Consider the following 21,852-nt stretch of genomic DNA (forward strand, 5'->3'; position numbering starts at 1 on the left):
GTCACAACTGTATGCTTCCTCCATTGTTTACCAGTTAAACTTATGTTAACCTCCACCTTACTTAACACTTGAGATCCACCAGTGACTCCCAGAATAGTTATAGACTCTGATCCCTGATAATTTGATGGTATTATGGTGCACTGAGCTCCTGTGTCAACCAAGGCCCTATACTTCCGAAATTGTGAAGTGCCAGGTCACTGGATGTACACATCCCAATAGATTCTATTATCTCTGTTATCCCTCTCCTCCCCCTGGCGGGAGGCAGGGCACCCCTAGTTATGGGGAACATGCGCACATGTGCATTGCACATATTGTGCAGGGTTATAACTTTGCATGTTATAACTGGAGCCACTGTTGGAGCCATAAGAGTCGTTCTGGGGAACTGTGGAAGTAACAGCTACCCTTCTGGTATTGCTACCTTGGGTTCTGCCACTTTGCAATTCCCTCAGTCTCCTGAAAAGATTAGAAGTTGGTTGGCCATCCCAGCGGTTCATGTTCTCACCAAACTGATCACGCAGAGTTATCCAAATAGTTCTACGTGATTGCCTTGGTGGTCTGTTTTGGAATGACCTGTTTTGGAATGACCTGTTTTGGAATGACCTCCTTGGAGGACGTGTATTCCTCACAGATGAAACTTGTACCCACCTGGAGGAAGAATTGAAATTATCCCTTTGTGCCAATTGGGATATGGAATTTCTAAATTCATCCTTTAACTCTCTCATGCAATTCTCAATTTTTCCAGACAGAGTTTCAATGGCTGAAACCAAAGAACCACGTGTCATGCTATCCTCCAATTGTCTCATTTGATCACTGAATTGGCCAACTGTGGGACAAGCTCCACCATAACTTCTTGACACAATTCTACTTGCCAGAATGTTTGCATAATTAGAAGGAGCAAGTTTGATGATCTTTTTAGCAAGACCAATACCCACAGGAACGTCATCAGGATTCAGAGTTTCATGTTCACCATAGAGTAGTTCTCTAACAGCAAATTCTCTCAAGCGCTTAATTCCCTCATCTATGGTAGTCCAGGGTTTAGGATTCCAGGGAAGATCATCTCGGGAAGGGTATCTCAGGGCAACCGCTATTAAAAGGCGTATCCACAGATTAACCTTACCGAGAGCTTCGCCTAGATGTCTATCTATTCCATTGTCCCTTGAGAGAGTTCCTAACTGAGCTGCTGACTTGTCTCCAACTGTTAGAGCTGAAGCACCTGTATCATAACACCTACTAAGCCAAGCTAGAACTGGCTCCTTATATGCCCTGGTGAAATCTTTACGGACATTTCGCAATTCCTCCCTTGGCGAAGAACAGTCCGTAATATCATCTTCCTCTTCATCTCCCTGAATTCTTTGCCCGTAAAATCCTGCTGTCATTCTCCTAAGGATCTCTTTAAGCTGAGAACCACCTTTGCCAGCTGCTTTCCTAGCTTCATCTCTATCCTGCTTTGATCTCACTAGGTTAGCTAGATCTTTAAAACAAACCTTCTCTTCCTCCTGAGCAGGATCTTTTAGAGTAGAGGGCCCCTCACCAGGATCAGTCTCCACCTCTTCTTCTCCATCTTGGGCCTTTCCACTTCTAGTCTTTAAAGGAGCCATTTTGACTGGAGCTGTGTTTGCATTTACAGCCACCTTAATAGAAGCTGACAGGTCCTGAGATAAATCAGCTGCTGGGGCAGTGACTTCCGGTCCCACCGAGGGAGTGGGTGGAAGTGACGTTGCTCCGTTAATGGCCGACGGAGAAGAAGAAGGAGAAGGAGTGGGAGAAGGAGTAGGCACCATGTTGATACCAGCTGATGCCCTTGGCTGCTTGCTAGAATCAGCAAAGTCATTTAGAGCTGCTTTACCAATTAACTTTTTAGCCTTCTTTTTAACTGACACGGATTCTCCACAGTCCTCGTCACTAGATGACTCTGGGACTGATCGAGAGCCACGGCGTTTTCTTTTTGATCTAGTTTTTATAACAAAACACGCCCTGGACACCTTTTTCTCCCGACGCCAGGAATACAGAGAATACACATTATTTATCACCAGCAGCAGAATTATACACATGAAATAAATCACCTTTGGATCCCAGGCATCACCTAAAGTTACTCTCTCCTCAGGCGGAATCTTAAAACCCTTTATCTCAATTGGGAGAGTGGTGGAGGTAACATTCCTGTATCTCACTGGCCATAAGATATTAATACATTTTCCATACCATAATTTAACTCTATACATAACCCACATATAAATTGTCCTCACCAAATATTTACCCAGGTAATCCAAAATCAAACCCAAACAATATCTGTAAACCAGAGCCCCAAAAATTGAAAAGAACAATCGCTCCACAAACCACAATACCTTCATGTTTGCTAATTCAGCTAGAAAACACTAAATCAATCAAATAATAAATTGAACTAATTATCTGCCCCACGTTGGGCGCCAATAAAAAAAAATGTGGTGGGTTGGAAGGGGTAAGGCCAAGAAGCCTCCTCCCTTCCCCCTTGTAAAGTAAAAGGGGAAAAAAAAATTGAAGGGAAAGAAAAAAAAAAAAACCTCACAAGCTGAATTAGCAAAGCAGTGGAGCTATATTTACAAAGCAACGTAGGGAATGCAGGAGAATATTTACAAATTTACAATATCTACAATATATACAAAAATATACAACAGAGTAACACAGAAATGAGAGTGACCCCCCTCTGGACAGAGGGGGTTCCCCACCTCCGCTCTCCCCTCTCTCCCCCCTTTCCCCAGAGTGGGATAGGAAGAGAGAGAAAAGAGAGGAAAAAAAAATGTTAGAAGCAGTTTGTGTTAATTGGAAAGGAGTTAATATACAGGCCTTATCAGTTTTTTTCTCAAGGCCGGAGCCTTGGCAGAAAGCCCAGCACAGGGACAGAGAGCAGCCGCACCGTAGAAAGGCGGAAGCAAGACTGACTGAGAAGTGCTGGAAATGTCCAGTATAGTCCCAGCTCAGAAGGTGCTTCCTCCCACTCGTCCAATGAAATTAGTTTAGACTATTCCTTCCGTTTACCAACTTCCGTCCACCATATTCCCTTTCTTAAGGGGGCAACGTCAACCGGCCACAGTGGTGGTTAATGTTTCCATATATCCTATAAAGAACTAGTAGGGGTTTTCTCTTTCTGAGCCAGTGTGTTAGGGGTATCCAATTTCAGAGTTGTGTTTAGCTTGTCAAAGTGATCCAAACTGAGCTTACTTGAGACTGAAAAAAAGAAACCTGAACAGAAGCTCCCTAGATCCCTCAGGATAACCTACAGGATGTCATCTTTCGGGACAGAGTCAGTTTAATTCTTCCTGTCTTCTCAAGTCTTTTTCCTAGTCCAAATATTACTCAGTCACATGTGTTCCAAGTGAGAAATGGGGGTTCAGTAGTATGAATATAGGAGAGATGGAAATGTCCTGGACTGAGTGATGTAGTACTGATGGATCACAGTGTGGACAGCTGCATTGTGTTGCCTGCAATGCATACAAGATAAGAAGGGTTGATAAGTTGATACTAAAACCTGATGACCATTCAACTGCAATAGCAAAGTGGGGTATAGAAAATGAATACTGTCTCTTTTACAAAAGGAGACATTTTACTTGGGCATGAGCCATGACTGTTGTGGCTACAGGATGACATTACATACATTTTGTGTTTTCACCACAAGGGAACAGATGAGTATCTGAACATATACAAACACAGCTGAAAAATGCAGGCTCTCATTTCAGATGCTTTGAGTGTATTCAGTGGGTAATCAAGACAAGCAATGAAAATCTTCTGCCTTTTTTACCTTACAAGGCCTTTTAGAAGCATGGACTTTTTTTAATTGCAAGGATACTCTTACTATAAGGAAAAAAAAAATAGATAAAATGAATCACTTCAGGGTGATGTTGAAGTTACCATCTCTTAATTTATTAACAAAAATCCTCTTGCAAAGATGTTATTTCTCTTTAGATGTTTATCTTGCTTTTACATACAGCTCTTCTAGTTAATTCTCTCATGTATCAGGGGTTTTCTAATCTTAGCTTTTCAGTGAGGGGATAAAGACTTTTTTTTTCTCTTCTCCAGGTGATGGAATTTGTCTTGCAAAAGCGCAATGAGCATCATAAACTCATTTGTCAGATAAATACATTTTTATAATAGTAGAATCAAGTTTCTGCAGGGTAGATGATTGCTTGGACATTATTTTTTTCTTTCTTTTCACTTTTCTTAGCACTGTGGCTGTACACAGCTTGCTAAATTTGGGTAGGATATCTGGAAGACAAAGCCAATATTTTTTAACAGATGTATGTATTAATGAAATAGCTCATTAAATCCTATCTTCTATGAAATGTTTTCACCACTAGTTGTAGCATTCCTGATATCATTTAGATACTGCATTTTCTGTGTGAGAGAAAAGCTCTTTGTCTTCATGTAATTTGCAGTATACTTTGTTTCCTGTCGTGTAATGATGACACCCTCAAATACATTGTTAATATGAATGGATACTTCATGTTTTCAGGCAGCCAGCTCTTTTTCATATAGCTCTTCTAAATCAGACAGTGCTAGGAAAGAGCTTCTATCATCCCAGTTCAAATGAGCTGCCCTATGAATACTGTAAGAAGCTTCCAAAGCCATAAGTTGGTCTATCTTTACTTGTTAAAATTAAAGCAAGCACACAAATTCATTATCAGTGAGTTTACCATCTCTTTCAAATAAAACTCTCCTATGTGCTACATATCTAGTTGCCTTAGTCATAACTGTTGGACATATGGTCACTGTCTGCCACTTGCTCTCCAGTCTTTTCAGAGCATCAGATGGTGTGTCAGTTCGTTGTGTCCTGGCCAAGGTGACTTAGGGCAATTGATGGGACTGCCAGACCTAAAATAAAACAACCACCTTGCAACTTGAATTTCAGAGAGAAAACCAAGGCAAAGACAATTAGGTTTTCTTTTCCTTAACTCTATATCCTAACACACTGCCTGGACCTTACGTATACCCTAAAGCAAAGACATCTCTCTTCTTTTGGCAGGTCCACCCTTGACCTTACTACAGAGCAAGTCCTACAGCATTTCAAGCTCACATAATACTACTTCATTCTAATGTTATGCAGCTTTTTTCTTTATGATCATAAATTAACTTTATTTATTGTGATTGCACACACCCCCAAACCTCAGTATTATATTAAATATTTTTTTAACCGCTCTAGCTGTTCAGAAAGCCATGTCAGAAAGAAACAAAATGGAAGCCACTGGGGCTTGCTCCAGACTTTGACAGCCTGGATATCAAGATTTTTACAGACATCAATAAACAGTTAACTTAGGTAATAGTCTGAGTCTTGATTATTCACCCCACTGTAACATACACTGATTTCAGGGAGGGCTTTATTATATCTAGACTGAAAGCAGGAGGTTATGTTTATGCTGAACTCAACAAAAGGTGGATTGTGCGCTTGTAGTATAGTCGCTTTGAAGAGAATCTGGACCCATATATTGAAACTGTTCTGGTCTCTAATTAAAGACTAGTATCTCTGCACTGCACACTGAGTTATTTTGAGGCACTGAGAATGCCACAGCAGGGAGTGTACTTTGAGAGCTGGTACTGAAGGCCTTGTTACACCCTGTGTTAAAGAGGAACTGTGAAAGCTTCAACTTCACCTGAAACTGTTCCTTTTTTTTTTTTTAAGGCAAAAAAATCTCAAACCTTTTCAGCAATTAAATCTTCTGTTGGAGTTTTTGAATCCTATTTGATACCTTTTGAGATAAATTCCCCCCAAAAGTAAAAATAAGATAAGTCTCTTGAGGAGATTTAGGTGCTGCTGACAGAAGAGCAGCTAATTGTGCTGCTTTTGTCATGATCAGGAGGAGTCAGCAGTCCACATTTTCTGTTCTTCAGAAAACCTTCTCCCCTTCCTGTTTTCTCTATCCTTGCAGTCACATGAGCAATCTCCCATGTTGGTCATTTGCAGATAAAGCCAATGTCATGACTTGTGCCAGTTTATGCAACCAGTAAAGATCTTCTAGTCTGACAGGATACTTCAAGGCCAAATAAAGCAAGACTTTCATAAGTCCACACTTAGAAATATCACACAATGAGAAAGCTGTCTTTAGATAGCCTGAGTTACCTGGTTACATGTGGACTAAAATTAAAATTCAAAGATAACATTTTGCTTATTCTTGTACTAAAACATAATCACCCATCTTTGTCAGAGTGTTTTAACAGAAATCTGAACTATGAAGCAGCAGAAGTGCTTCATCTCTCATCTTCATTATTTCCTCTCTAGACATTCTGATCTGCCAGGAATTGTTTTGTAATCAATTTTGGTTTTAATTTTAGATTTTTTAGATTATTTACCAGGGTTCTGCATTTTAGTATTTTGCCTGGGCTACCATGTATGTTTCAGTCTGATAATGGCAAGAAATTAAGAAAATTCTGTGCCCAGGGATGCAGTATTATTTTGTTCCCTGCATTTTCACTAAACCAATTATTTTGAATGCTACATTTCTTGCACAGTTCAAGACCAATTTAGATAGGTAAAGCATAACTTCTCTGTCTTTATCCTTCTCTGTCCTGCAACTTGAATCAAAACTCCTAGAAATAATCTCCTGAAATATTTCAATTACATTGTATTTGAGTTCATAGAATTCTTCTGGTTTTCCATAATCTTCAAGCAAGTGACACTGAATCACCTCTGCCCATGTCTAAAATAGAGGAATGACTTCTAATTACAGGCACAGGCAGTCTTTCATGAATACATGTCTTCTTACCTGTATGCTTTCCCACAGTAACAAATCGCATCTTTCATGTCTATTTATTTTGTTATATGGTTCTCTTTTCACCTGGCTTGAAAATATTGCTTGTGTAAACTGCGGTCTCATTCCAGCAAGCTGCTTGTACTGGGTGTGTGGTAGATGACTGTGTTCCACTGAAAGGCCACATACTGAAACATATTTAAGTATATTGATGAATTAAGGCCTTAAAAGGCAAGGTCTTATTTAAAGGATTTTCCACTACAACCTAAATAGTTGGTAAACACAATGGTGAAGGAGGAATGTACCTCAGTGAAGAGTCATTCAGGCAGATAAGAGGACAGACAGAAAAAGGAAGCATTGAACTAATAAGCTAATTTGCTTAAACCTCTTATGTCTCTGATGTTTGTGATTTAGATGCGGGCATTAACCTTTGCAAAGATATATCTGAGGAGATAGTAGACTTGGTGTAAACCATGATGAACTTTGGAAATGAGTAAATTCCCTGCCCTTGGATTCTCTAGGTTGTAGTCTGTGCATGAAGAGCATGGCTAAGTGGAACACTGACACCTATTCCAACTAGATTTGTGGAAGGACAACAGCTGTCTTACAGGGAGGAAGGAGGAAAGGAGGGCCAAGATAAAAATCAAATAAAATATTGAACCATAGGAACCAAGTGTTGAATGATACAAACCAGAAGGCAACAATGAGCAGCACATGCTTTAGAGCACCCTCCCAAAGGCATTGCAGGAGCCAGTGGATGCTGCCAGTGGGGTTCAACCCAGGCAGCACAGGGCAAGGCAACAGAAATGAGCCATGCAGTGACTGGGATTTTTCCTGGAAAGTTTTCTTCTCCTGATATTGTCCCAGACAGCTTGGTTTCAGCCAGGGGTAGGTCAGCCATGAGACTCAACTACCCCAGGCCCAACCTCTAAGCTAGAAGACACTTGGATATGATCCAGTGAAAGTTACTCCTCATTTTGTATTCTGCAAAACCCTGCAAGAACATAATCTAATCTGCCAAGGGCACAGGGTGCAGTGCATAAACAGTATAAGCTATGTTCACTCTAGTGCTATTAAGGAGAACACAACCTATAGCTTTGTAGGAGCCAAAGTTTTATTTTCACTACTTCAATGTATACATTGATTAGAATTGTGACCGTTTGAGGCTGTGCCTTTAAGAAAGGGACACTATGGCTGAATGTTTTATAAACAAAAGACAGGTCTAAATGGATTTCATTGGTGGATTGGTAGAGTGCAGCTTTAAGTTTTGAGTCCAGCTGAGACTTTCCTCAGTTCACTTTCCCTCCTCCCTTTTCGCAGCTTGTCCGCTTCTAGGCTCTCTGCCAGACTGACCTTGGACTGATAAGCGTGAGGCCTACAAACCTACTAACATTTTGCTCTAATTTATGACTGCTTTTAATTAACAACTGCTCCTTTCCTCTTTTTCTAACCCTCTTTGGGGAAAAAGGGGAGAGAAGGGGGTACAGGGGGGGAACCCTCCTCCAGAAGGGGGGGGAATTTCGTTCCTGTACTACTTTGCTGTATATTGCTGTGTATATATTGTAAATACTGTAAATTGTGTATATATACCCTGCATTCTCTAATACTGCTTGTAAATACAGAATTCCTTTGCTCCTCCAGCTGTGGTTAGCTGTGGTCATTTTTTTTTCCTTCACTTTGTGGGGGGAGAAAGCTGGGCCTTCCTCTCAAACCCATGACAAGAATACTATAGTCTTTGCACAAGTTCTTGCCTCATTCTCATACTGAAAAGTTAACCCAGCCAATAGATGGAGCACCTGCACGCAAGGAGACAAGGTGAAGGCATTTGGACATGAGCTCTTGTGACCGTTTGAGGCTGTTCCCTTAAGAAAGGGAATAGTGTGGCCGGAAGTTTGTAAACAAAAGACAGATCTAAACTCATTTCATTGGTAGACTGGGGCAAAGCACCTTTTGAACTGAGAGTGCAGCAGAGAATCCTGGGCATTCCTGCACTTTGCTTTCTCCCTTTTTGCAGCTCGCAGTTTTCTGGGCTTTCAGCCAGGCTTGACCTTGGAGCAGATAAGATACTCTCTAACATTCTAACACATAACCGCTTTTAATTAATTTTCTTTTTTTTCTCTCTTTCTAACCCCCTCTGGGGAAAGGGGGAGAGAAGGGGGAGCAGAGGTGGGGAACCCCCCTCAGCAGAGGAGGCAACCCTCATTTCTGTGTGACTTTGTTGTATATTTCTGTATATATTGTAAATACTGTAAATTCTGTACATAAACCTGCATTTTTTCCTAAACTGCTTTGTAAATATACAGCACCCACTCCTTTGCTAATCCGGCTGTGAGGGTTTTTTTTCCCTTCACTTTACGGGGGGAGGAGAAGGCCAGGCCTTTCCCTTCCAAACCTCAACATTGTTTTCTTGGCACCCAACGTGGGGCAGATAATTAGTTTAATTTATTACTTTATTGATTCAGTGTTTTACAGTCGGATTAGCAAACATGAAGGTGCTGTGGTTCATAGAATGATTATTCTTTTCAATTTTTGGGGCTCTGGTGTACAGATATTGTTTGGGTTTGATTTTGGATTACCTGGGTAAATATTTGGTGCGGAAAATTTATCTGTGGTTTATGTATAGAGTTAGATTATGGTATGGAAAATGTGTTGATTTCTTATGGCCGGCGAGATACAGAAATGTGACATCTACCACTCTCCTAATTGAGATAAAAGGCTTTAAGATTCCGCCGGAGGAGAGAGTAACTTTAGGTGATGGCTGGGATCCAAAGGTGATTTATTTCATATGTATAATTCTGCTGCTGGTGATAACTATTGTGTATTCATTGTATTCTCGGCATCGGAGGAGGAAGGTATCCAGACCGTGTTTTGTTATTAAAACTAGATCAAAGAGGAAACGCCGTGGCTCTGGGTCAGTCCCAGAGATGTCTAGTGATGAGGAGTGTGGAGAATCTCTGTCAGTTAAAAAGAGGGCTAAGAAGTTAATTGGAAAGGCTTCTCTCCTTCTTCTTCTTCGTCGGCCATTAACAGAGCAACGTCATTTCTGCCCACTCTCTCGGTGGGACCGGAAGTCACTGCCCCAGCAGCTGATTTATCTCAGGACCTGTCAGCTTCTATTAAGGTGGCTGTAAATTCAAACACAGCTCCAGTTACGGTGGCTGTTTTAAAGACTAGAAGTGGAAAGACCAAAGCTGATGGAAAAGAAGAGCAGGAGACTGATCCTGGTGAGGGGCCCTCTACTCTAAGAAATCCTGCTGAGGAGGAAGAGAAGATTTGTTTTAAAGATCTAGCTGATTTAGTGAGAGCAAAGCAGGACAGAGATGCAGCTAGGAAAGGAGCTAGCAAAGGTGGTTCTCAGCTTAAAGAGATCCTTGAGAAAATGACAACAGGATTATTAAGACAAGAAGTTGAGGGGGAGGAGCAAGAAGAAGATGAAATAACTGAGTGCTCATCTCCAGAGGAGGAGCTGAGAAATGTCCGTAAAGACTACACAAGGGCAGATAAGGAGCCAGTTCTAGCTTGGCTTAGTAGGTGTTATGATACAGGTGCTCCAGCTCTCACAGTTGGAGACAAGTCAGCAGCTCAGTTAGGAACTCTCTCGAGGGATAATGGAATAGATAGACATCTCGGCAGGGCTCTCGGTAAGGTTAATCTGTGGATACACCTTTTAATGGTGGTTGCCCTGAGATACCCTTCCCGAGATGATCTTCCATGGAATCCTAAACCCTGGACAACCATAGATGAGGGAATTAAGCGCTTGAGAGAACTTGCTGTTAGAGAGCTACTCTATGGTGAACATGAAACTCTCAATCCTGATGACATTCCTGAGGGTATTGGTCTTGCTAAAAAGATCATCAAACTTGCTACTTCTAATTATGCAAACATTCTGGCAAGCAGAATTGTGTCAAGAAATTATGATGGAGCTTCTCCTACGGTTGGCCAATTCACTGATCAAATGAGACAATTGGAGGATAGCATGACACGTGTTTCTTTGGTTCCAGATATTAAAACTCTGTCTGGAAAAATTGAGAGTTACATGAAAGATCTGAAAGATTCCATATACCAATTGGCACAGTAGGATAATTTCAATTCTTCCTCCAGGTGGATACAAGTTTCATCTGTGAGGAATACACGTCCTCCAAGGAGGTCATTCCGAAACAGATCAAATCAAAACAGACCACCAAGGCAATCACGTATAACTATTTGGATAACTCTGCGTGATCAGTTTGGTGAGAACATGAACAGCTGGGATGGCCAACCAATTTCTAATTTTTCAGGAGACTGAGGGTACTGCAAAGTGGCAGAACCCGATGTAGCAATACCAGAAGGGCAGCTGTTATTTCCACAGTTCCCCAGAGCAACTCTAGTAGCTCCAACAGTGGCTCCAGTTATAACATGCAAAGCTATAACACTGCACACTGTGCGCAACGCACATGTGGACATATTCCCCATAACTAGGGGTACCCTGCCTCCCGCCAGGGGGAGGAGAGGGATAACAGAGATAATAGAATCTTTTGGGATGTGTACATCCAGTGGCCTGGCACTTCACAATTTCGGAAGTACAGGGCCTTGGTTGACACAGGAGCTCAGTGCACCATAATGCCATCAAATTATCAGGGATCAGAGTCTATAACTATTCTGGGAGTCACTGGTGGATCTCAAGTGTTAAGTAAGGTGGAGGTTAATATAAGTTTAGCTGGTAAACAATGGAGGAAGCATACAATTGTGACAGGACATGATGCAACTTGTATGTTAGGAATTGCTTTTCTGAGAGAAGGGTGCTTCAAAGATCCTAGAGGTTATAAATGGGCTTTTGGAGTAGCTTCTGTAGAAATTGATGGACAAAAACTGAGGCTGTCTGTTAGACCTGAGCTTTCTGATGAATCTGCAGTTGTGGGACAACATAAGATACAGGACATTAAATTGCCGTTTGCTTCTCAGACTGTGCATCACAGACAATACAGAAGCAACCGTGACTCTTTGTTGCCCATTCAGAATCTGATTCGTCAGTTGGAAAGTCAGAAAGTCGTCAGCAAAACTCATTCACATTTCAACAGACCTGTGTGGCCTGTGAGAAAGCAGAATGGAGACTGGCATCTGATGGTAGACTACCGAGCCCTGAATGAAGTGACACCACCTATGAGTGCAGCAGTGCCAGACATGATGGAACTCCAGTATGAGCTGGAATCCAAAGAGGCCAAATGGTATGCTACCATAGACATTGCAAATGCATTTTTCTCTATTCCCATAGCAGAGGAATGCAGGCCTCAGTTTGCTTTCACCTGGAGAGGAATCCAGTACACTTTCAACAGATTGCCAATGGGCTGGATCCACAGCTCAAGCATCTGTCATGCAGTAATCCACGATGCTCTGGAGAAAGGCGGTGCTCCAGAACACATCCAGTTCATCGATGATATCATCGTCTGGGGTAAAACTGCTGAAGAAGTCTTCAAGAAAGGTAACAAAATCATTTACATTCTTCTGAATGCAGGTTTTGCCATCAAGCGAGACAAGGTGAAAGGACCTACCACAGAGATTCAGTTTCTGGGAGTGCGGTGGCAGGATGGACGCCGACACATTCCAGTGGATGTGGTAAATAGAGTCTCTACCATGGCAAATCCCACAAACAAGCAAGAGACCCTAGGTTTGTCGGGTACAGTGGGATTTTGGAGTCTGCACATTCCTGGATACAGTCAGATTGTGAAACCTCTGTATGATGTGACTCAAAAGAGAAACAGTTTCCCCAGGGGACCTGAACAACAAGCAGCCTTTGACCAGATAAAGCAAGAGGTAGTCCAAGCAATGGGTCTGGGACCTGTCCGAGATGGTCCAGACATTAAGAACATTTTGCACACGGCTGCAAGTGACAATGGTCCAACCTGGTGCTTGTGGCTAAAAGCTCCAGGTGAGACACCTGGACGACCTCTTGGTTTCTGGAGTCGAGGTTACAGAGGATCAGAGGCTAATTATACTCCAACAGAGAAAGAAATTTTAGCTGCCTATGAAGGAGTAAAAGCATCTTCTGAAGTGATTGGAACTGAATCACAACTTCTCTTAGCTCCCAGATTACCAGTTTTGAATTGGATGTTCAAAGGCAAAGGCTCCACACCACATCGTGCCACAGACTCAACATGGTCTGAGTGGATGGCTCTGATAACACAAAGTGCTCGAATGGGAAATCTTGAAAGGCCTGGTGTGGTGGGTGGAAGGGTAAGGCCAAGAAGCCTCCTCCCTTCCCCCCTTGTAAGGTAAAGGGAAAGAAACTTGAAGGGAAAAGAAAAAAAAACTCACAAGCTGAATTAGCAAAGCAGTGGAGCTATATTTACAAAGCAATGTAGGGTATGCAGGGGAATATTTACAAATTTACAATATCTACAATATATACAAAGATATACAACAGAGTAACACAGAAATGAGAGTGACCCCCCTTGGCAGAGAGGGGGTTCCCCACCTCCGCTCTCCCCTCTCTCCCCCCCTTTCCCCAGAACGGGATAGAAAGAGAGAGAAAAGAGAGGAAAAAAAGTTAGAAGCAGTTTGTGTTAATTGGAAAGGAGTTAATACAGGCCTTATCAGTTTTTCAAGGCTGGAGCCTTGGCAGAAAGCCCAGCACAAGACAGAGCTGCTGCACGAAGAAAAGGCGGAAGCAAGACTGAAGATATGGTGCTGGAAAAACCCAGTATACCCTCCTGCTGTCCCAGTTCAGAAGGTGCTTCCTCCCACTTCACCAATGAAATAGTTTAGATTATTCTTTTCCGTTTACCAACTTCCGTCCACCATATTCCCTTTCTTAAGGGCACAGCCTCAAACGGTCACACCTGGTCTGGTGGAGGTGATCTCAAGTTGGCCTGAAGGTACCAACTGTGCTAATCCTCCAGAGGAGAAAGTAACTCGTGCTGAGGAAGCTCCTCCTTACAATGACCTATCTTATGATGAAAAGAAATATGCTTTGTTCACAGACGGTTCCTGTCGTCTTGTTGGAAACAAGCGAAGGTGGAAGTCTGCAGTGTGGAGTCCAACATGCCGAGTTGCAGAGGCGAAGGATGGAGAAGGAGAATCCAGTCCGTTCGCAGAGGTAAAAGCTGTCCAGCTAGCTCTCGATGTGGCTGAACGTGAGAGATGGCCAAAGCTTTATCTCTACACCGACTCATGGATGGTAGCCAATGCTCTATGGGGTTGGCCAAAGAACTGGAAGAAGAGTGGTTGGCAGAGGAAAGGAAAACCCATTTGGGCATCAGGCCTATGGCAGGACATTGCTGATCGAATCGAGAGAATTCCAGTTTCATAGTTTCATAGTTTCATTCAGGGTTGGAAGGGACCACAAGGATCATCTAGTTCCAACCCCCCTGCCATGGGCAGGGACACCCCACACTAGATCAGGCTGGACAGAGCCTCATCCAGCCTGCTCTTAAACACCCCCAGGGACGGGGCCTCGACCACCTCCCTGGACAACCCATTCCAGGGTTTCACCACTCTCATGGTGAAGAACCTCCTCCTCACATCTAGCCTGAATCTCCCCACCTCCAGCTTCATTCCATTCCCCCTAGTCCTATCACTACCTGATATCCTGAGAAGTCCTTCCCCAGCCTTCCTGTAGGCCCCTTTCAGATACTGGAAGGCGACAATGAGGTCACCTCGGAGCCTTCTCTTCTGCAGACTGAACAGCCCCAACTCCTTCAGTCTGTCCTCATAGGAGAGGTGCTCCAGCCCTCTGATCATCCTTGTTGCCCTTCTCTGGACACGTTCCAGCACCTCCACATCCCTCTTGTAATAGGGGCTCCAGAACTGGACACAGTACTCCAGGTGGGGTCTCACCAGGGCTGAGTAGAGGGGGAGGATCACCTCCCTCGACCTGCTAGCCACACTTCTCCTGATGCAGCCCAGGATCTGATTGGCTTTGCGGGCTGCAAGTGCACACTGAGAGCTCATGTTGAGCTTTTTGTCCACCAGCACCCCCAAGTCTCTCTCCTCAGGGCTACCCTCCAGCCAGTCACTGCCCAGCCTGTATTTGTGCCTGGGATTGCCTCGACCCAGATGCAGGACCCTGCACTTGCTCTTATTGAACTTCATGAGGTTGGCTTGTGCCCACCTCTCCAGCCTGTCAAGGTCCCTCTGGATGGCCTCCCTTCCCTCCAGCGTGTCTGCTGCACCACACAGCTTGGTGTCATCAGCAAACTTGCTGAGGGTGCACTCAATGCCACTGTCCATGTCCCCCACAAAGATGTTGAACAAGACAGGTCCCAGGACTGATCCCTGAGGGACTCCGCTTGTCACTGGCCTCCACTGGGACATGGACCCATTGACAGCCACTCTTTGGGTGCGACCATCAAGCCAGTTCCTTATCCATCTAGTGGTCCACCCATCAAACCCATGTGTCACCAGTTTGGAGACCAGGATGTGGTGTGGGACAGTGTCAAAGGCTTTGCTCAGGTCCAGGTAAACGACATCAGTTGCTCGCCCCTCATCTATTAATTTTGTCACCTGCTCATAGAAGGCCACCAGGTTGGTCAGGCAGGATTTGCCCTTGGCAAAGCCATGCTGACTGCTCCCAATCACCTCTTCACTATTCTTTTGAGCGAGTAGTGACTCCAGGAGGATCTGTTCCATGATCTTTCCAGGCACAGAGGTGAGACTGACTGGCCTGTAGTTCCCTGGTTCCTCCTTCTTGCCCTTTTTGAAGATGGGGGCAATGTTTCCCCTTTTCCAGTCTGTGGGGACTTCACCAGATTGCCATGACTTTTGAAATATAATAGAGAGGGGTTTAGCAACCTCATCTGCCAGTTCTCTCAGTACCCGTGGGTGTAACCCGTCGGGTCCCATGGACTTGAACACTTTCAGGTTCTTCAGATGATCACGAACCTGATCTGCACTTACAATGGGCAGTTCTTCCTCCCCGTCCCTGGCTTTGACTTCCATAACATCAGGAGTGTGGCTAGAGGCCCTTGCAGTGAAGACTGAGGTAAAGAAGTTATTAAGTACCTCAGCCTTTTCCTCATCACATGTGACCATGTCACCAGTTTCCTTTCTGAGGGGGCCCACACCTTCCCTAGTCTTCTTCTTCCCATTAATATACCTGTAAAAGTTCTTAGTGTTCCCTTTAATCTCCCTGGCTAGATTCAACTCAAACTCTGCTTTGGCTTTCCTAACCAGGACTCTTGCTGCTCGGGCAGCTTCCTTATATTCCCCCTGTTCTACCTGTCCTTCCCTCCACTTCCTGTAGAGTTTCCTTTTAAGTAATAGTGTGTCCAGTAGCTCCTTGCCCATCCAGGCAGGCCTCCTAGCATTCTTACCTGCTTTTCTCTTTGTTGGTACACAGAGCTCCTGGACACAGAGGAGGTGGTCCTTGAATACTGACCAGCTGTCCTGGGTCCCTCTTCCCTCCAGGGCTTTGTCCCACGACACTTTGGCTAGCAGATCCCTGAAGCGATCAAAATCTGCACGCCTAAAGTCTAGGGTCGTGAGCTTGGAATACTTCCTCCTGATTGCCCTGAGGATGTTAAATTCAACTGCTTCATGGTCACTGCAGCCAAGGCCGTCTATGAGCCTCACATTGTTTACCAGCTCTTCCCTGTTGGTGAGAACAAGGTCCAGCATAGCACCATTTCTTGTTGGTTCCTCCACCATTTGGAGGAGGAAGTTGTCTTCTATGCAGTCCAGGAACATCCTGGATTGCTGGTGCCTTGCTGTGTTGTCCCTCCAGCAGATATCTGGGTGGTTGAAATCACCCATGAGGACCAGGGCTTGTGACCTGGAAGCTGCTTCTATTTGCCTATGGAGGGCCTCATCTGCTTGGATCTGCTGGTCAGGTGGCCTGTAGGAGACCCCCACAGTAATATCTTCTTCCCCTGTCCTGCCTTTATGTGGTGGGTTTGGGAGGGTAAGGCCGAGAAGCCTCCTCCCTTCCCCCTTGTAAGATAAAAGGGAAAAAAAATTGAAGGGAAAGGAAAAAAAACCTCACAAGCTGAATTAGCAAAGCAGTGGAGCTATATTTACAAAGCAATGTAGGGAATGCAGGGGAATATTTACAAATTTACAATATCTACAATATATACAAAGATATATAACAGAGTAACACAGAAATGAGAGTGACCCCCCTTGGCAGAGGGGTCCCCCACCTCCGCTCTCCCCTCTCTTCCCCCCCTTTCCCCAGAATGGGATAGAAAGAGAAAGAAAAGAGAGGGAAAAAAAAGTTAGAAGCAGTTCGTGTTAATTGGAAGGGAGTTAATACAGGCCTTATCAAGTTTGTCAGTTTGAAGGCCGGAGCCTTGGCAGAAAGCCCAGCAAAGAGAGCTGCAGCACGAAGAAGAGGCGGAAGCAAGACTGAAGATAGGGTGCCGGAGTGCCCAGGATAGTCCCAGCTCACTCCCAGTTCAGAGGGTGCTTCCTCCCACTTTACCAATGAAATAGTTTAGATTATTCTTTTCCGTTTACCAACTTCCGTCCACCATATTCCCTTTCTTAAGGGGGCAACGTCAACCGGCCACACTTTAATTTTGACCCATACGCTCTCAACTAGCTCATCATCCCTCCCCAGTTGGAGCTCCACTGATTCCAACTGGCTATTGACATAGAGGGCAACACCTCCTCCTCTCCTTCCCTGCCTATCCTTCCTAAAGAGTTTATACCCATCTATCCCTACATCCCAGTCATGGGATTCATCCCACCAAGTTTCAGTAACAGCCACTATGTCGTGGCATCCCAGCAGCACCGTGGCCCTTAACTCATCCTGTTTATTGCCCAAGCTGCGCGCATTCGCATAGAAGCACTTCAGCTGGGCTGGCCCTGTCCTGCTCTTGTGCCAAATCCCCTTGGTTTCCACAGAATGTCCTGGTGGATCATTCGTGGCTTGCCTCAGAGTAGCAAGTTGAGAGCCCTTACCAGCTCTCCTTCTCTCTACTGCTGGTGAGCTGCCCCTCTGTTTGTCACCAGCCAGCAGGAGACTATTAACCCCTTCCCCCTTCAAATCTAGTTTAAAGCCCTATCAATGAGCCCTGCCAATTCCTGCCCCAGGATTCTTATCCCCCTCTGGGACAAGTGTGTCCCATGAGTTGTTTTCAGCTCAGGTGCCTTGAAAACCAGTCCGTGATTGTGGAACCCAAAGCCCTGTCGATGGCACCAGCCCCTGAGCCATGAATTGATCTGTCGGCCCTTCCTCAGTGTGTCCTCATCCATTGCTGACGTTAGAGGGATGGCAGAGAACACGACTTGAGCCCCTGATCCCTTTAGCATTTGCCCTAAGGTTCTGAAGTCTTTCTTAATAGATTGTGAGCCTCTCATTGTTACATCGTCACTGCCCACCTGAAAGACCAGCAGTGGGTAGTAGTCCGAAGGACTCACGAGGTTGGGAATTCTATCTACAACGTCTTTTACTTGGGCACCAGGGAGGCAGCTGACCGCTCTATGAAATGGGTCTGGTCTGCATATTGGGCCCTCTGTTCCCTTCAGTAGGGAGTCTCCTATGACGATGACCCTGCGAGGTTTCTTTTCTGGGTAAGTTTTGATGGCTGGCCTGAGGCAACCTGTCATTGGTGCAGCTTCTGACCTTCTTGAGTCCTCGACCTTACCAATGACCTGTTCCTCCTGCAGAGCCTCATACCCGTTCTGTAACTGCACTGGAGGCAGCGTGCTGCTCACAGGAGCAGACTTCCTTTGTTTGCATTTCTTCCGTCGGGCAGAGACCTGTTCCCATTGGCCCTGCTCATGTGGGTTACTACAGGGAGGTTGAGAATCTTGCTTCTGGGAAGGTATCAAACTCCCTGTTCCCCTAAGTGTTACCCTCTGTTCTGGTTTAGAAGAGATTACATTATGGGAATCGTCAATTTTCTGCTTGCCATCTCTTCTAGCTTTTAGCCTTTCCACCTCTTCTTTTAGTTTGACCACCATGCTCATCAGATCACTGACCTGCTCACACCTGAAACAGGAGCTGCTCCCTCCAGCCTCCATGTCGAGTGCCAGGCTCCAGCACTCACTGCAGCCACCTACCTGAACATCTGCATCCTTGTGTGTGGTCTCTGTTTGGGTGCCCACTGTCCTTCTGCTAGCCTTTGCTCTAGTGGTGACCATCTTGTAGTAACCACCCTCTCCACACGGCTTTTTTTTTTTTTTTTTTTTCTTTCCCCCCTGTCGGTGAGAAGCCGAGCTGCGCTCCTCAAGCTGCCTCCTCTCTCCTCAGCCACACGCTGGGTTCTGTTTGGTTTGCGCGCGGTCTCCGCGGCAACCCCTCCCCCAGCTACGTCACTGCCCTCCGGCAGGTATGCAATCCGAGCCCGCTGCCCCTCCTCCTCTCTTTGGAAAGTCCCGAGCCACCAGCCCCTTACCGCCTGAAAAGCAAGGGAATCAAAGCCAAAAGCCAAACTCCTAGAGCTGCGCTCCTCAAGCTGCCTCCTCTCTCCTCAGCCACGCGCTGTGAGACACATCGATGCTCACATTCCTAAGAGCAAAGCTACTGAGGAACAGCAACACAACCATCAGGCAGATCTAGCTGCAAGAGTTTCTCAAGTAGACATGGACTCTAATCTTGATCTCGACTGGAAACACCAAGGTGAGATATTCTTAGCTCGGTGGGCTCATGATTCATCAGGACATCAAGGCAGAGATGCAACATACCAATGGGTTCGTGACAGATCCATAGACATTTCCATGGATGCTATCACACATGTTATCCATGACTGTGACATTTGTGCTGCTATTAAGCAGGCAAAGCAAATTATGCCCTTGTGGTATGGTGACAGATGGTCCAAGTACAAGTATGGTGAAGCTTGGCAGATTGACTACATTACTCTACCACGTTCTCGTTCTGGTAAGCAATACGTGCTTGCTATGGTAGAGGCAAACACTGGATGGTTGGAAACGTATCTAGTTCCACATGCAACTGCACGCAACACCATTCTCGGTATGGAGAGACAAATCCTGTGGAGACATGGAACTCCAGAGAGGATTGAGTCAGACAACGGAACTCATTTCAAGAACAACCTTGTCAAGAACTGGGCAAAAGAGCACGGTATTGAGTGGATATTCCATATTCCCTACTATGCACCAGCTTCAGGGAAGATTGAACGCATGAATAATTGGTTGAAGACGACTCTTCAAGCCATGTGGGTTGGATCTTTGAAAAACTGGGAAAAACATTTAGCACAATCAGCCTGGTTGGTAAATTATATAGGTTCAGTGAACCGAGCTGGACCTGCACATTCAGAACTGCTACAGAAAGTAGAAGGTGATAGAGTTCCTGTTGGTAGGGAAAAGAATCTGTTAGGTAAAACTGTTTGGGTATTTTCTCCCTCAGGAGAGACTAAACCTTTCCGAGGGGTGGTTTCAGCTGAAGGTCCGGGTCACACTTATTGGGTAATGCAAGAGAATGGTGAAATTCAGTGTATTCCGCAACGAAATTTAACTTTATCTGAAAGAGTTTAATTTCAAACTACTGTGCAGCTACATCGCGTCCAAAGGAAGAATCAACGAGGAATCTACGGTGCACTAACCCTGAGAACTCTGAGAGCCCTGAGTCAAGTAAGAGACCCTGAGAATCCCTGTTTCCCTTTTCTTCGCTTCGTTGGTGAGGAAATGAACTGTTTTCCATTTTTCTCATTTCTTGATTTTCTTGGACTTTTGAATCATCTCTATCTGAGCATAGCCAGAATGGACTATGAACTTTATGCACAAACTGTAAATATCATCTTGGATTGGATGGACAGTATGAACAGCCAATGAAATTGTTTAGAAGGGGTGGACTGTGACCGTTTGAGGCTGTCCCATTAAGAAAGAGAAATATTGTGGTCGGATATTTGTAAACGAAAGACGGATCTAAACTAATTTCATTGGTAGACTGGGGCAAAGCACCTTTTGAACTGGGAGTGCTGGAGGGTATCCTGGGCATTCCTGCACTTTGCTTTCTTCCTTTTTGCAGCTCGCAGTTTTCTGGGCTTTCAGCCAGGCTTCACCTTGGAGCAGATAAGACACTCTCTAACATTCTAACACATAACCGCTTTTAATTAATTTTCTTTTTTTCTCTCTTTCTAACCCTCTCTGGGGAAAGGGGGAGAGAAGGGGGAGCAGAGGTGGGGAACCCCCCTCAGCAGAGGAGGCAACCCTCATTTCTGTGTGACTTTGTTGTATATTTCTGTATATATTGTAAATACTGTAAATTCTGTACATAAACCTGCATTTTTTCCTAAACTGCTTTGTAAATATACAGCACCCACTCCTTTGCTAATCTGGCTGTGAGGTTTTTTTTTTCCCCTTCACTTTACGGGGGGAGGAGAAGGCCCGGCCTTTCCCTTCCAACCCTCAACAGCTCTATATAATACTCTTGTGTGCTGTTGGACACAGACATTGCTGTGCTAGACTCAAAAAAATGGAGGTGCCCAAGTGTAAATTTACTGAGGGGATCAAAAACTTGTGGGGAAGTAATAAACTGATGCCATAGTTAATAGCAACAGTAGTGATTTCTTTATAATACTGGGAAAAAGGTGGAAATATAATGCTATAAAAGTAATTTTGTTTTCTCTAATTTTTTTTTCTCTACTCCATGTGATTTAATTTAAACCAAATTTCAGACATCCAAATGGGAATCTAAAAATGGCAGAACTTTTGCAAGCCAGGACAACCTGGCTGTTAGGGATGATCAGTACTATTAAAGACTTTTTGAAGGCACAATACTAGCAGATGGGGATTTTTATTTGCTTTTTGGTTGTTTTGGCGGGTTGGGGTTTTGGGTTTGTTTTTGGTTTGGCTTGGGATTTTTGTGTGTGTTTTCGGTTGTTTTCTTCGACTATGCTACTAAAATACTGATTTGGATATCTTTGTTCATATGAAAACATCATAGACCTTAACTGGAAAAAAATGCAAATGAGATTCTAGATATAATGTGGGAGAAGCAGAGCTGAAATACAGCTTGCCTTTATTAGCTTTTGTTGGAAGTAGCAGGGACCTCCCAGAGTGATACAGTTAAACATTAGCCATCCTGGTACTAAGGACAGTTAAAAAATATCCTGACTTTAACAACTGATGAAGCAAGAGCATGTGTCATTTTTACTAGCTGAAATGTTTTATAACATGTTAAAGCTGAGTATGAAGCTTTTCACAGGTAACTGGAATCACCACTTTTTAACTAAAGCTTTATGTGTTAAACTACTTACTCTGG

This window comes from Melanerpes formicivorus, unplaced genomic scaffold, assembly GCF_026170545.1.
Source record: "Melanerpes formicivorus ecotype bairdi unplaced genomic scaffold, bMelFor1.0.p_v2 SCAF_9, whole genome shotgun sequence".
NCBI classification, from domain to species: Eukaryota; Metazoa; Chordata; class Aves; order Piciformes; family Picidae; genus Melanerpes; species Melanerpes formicivorus.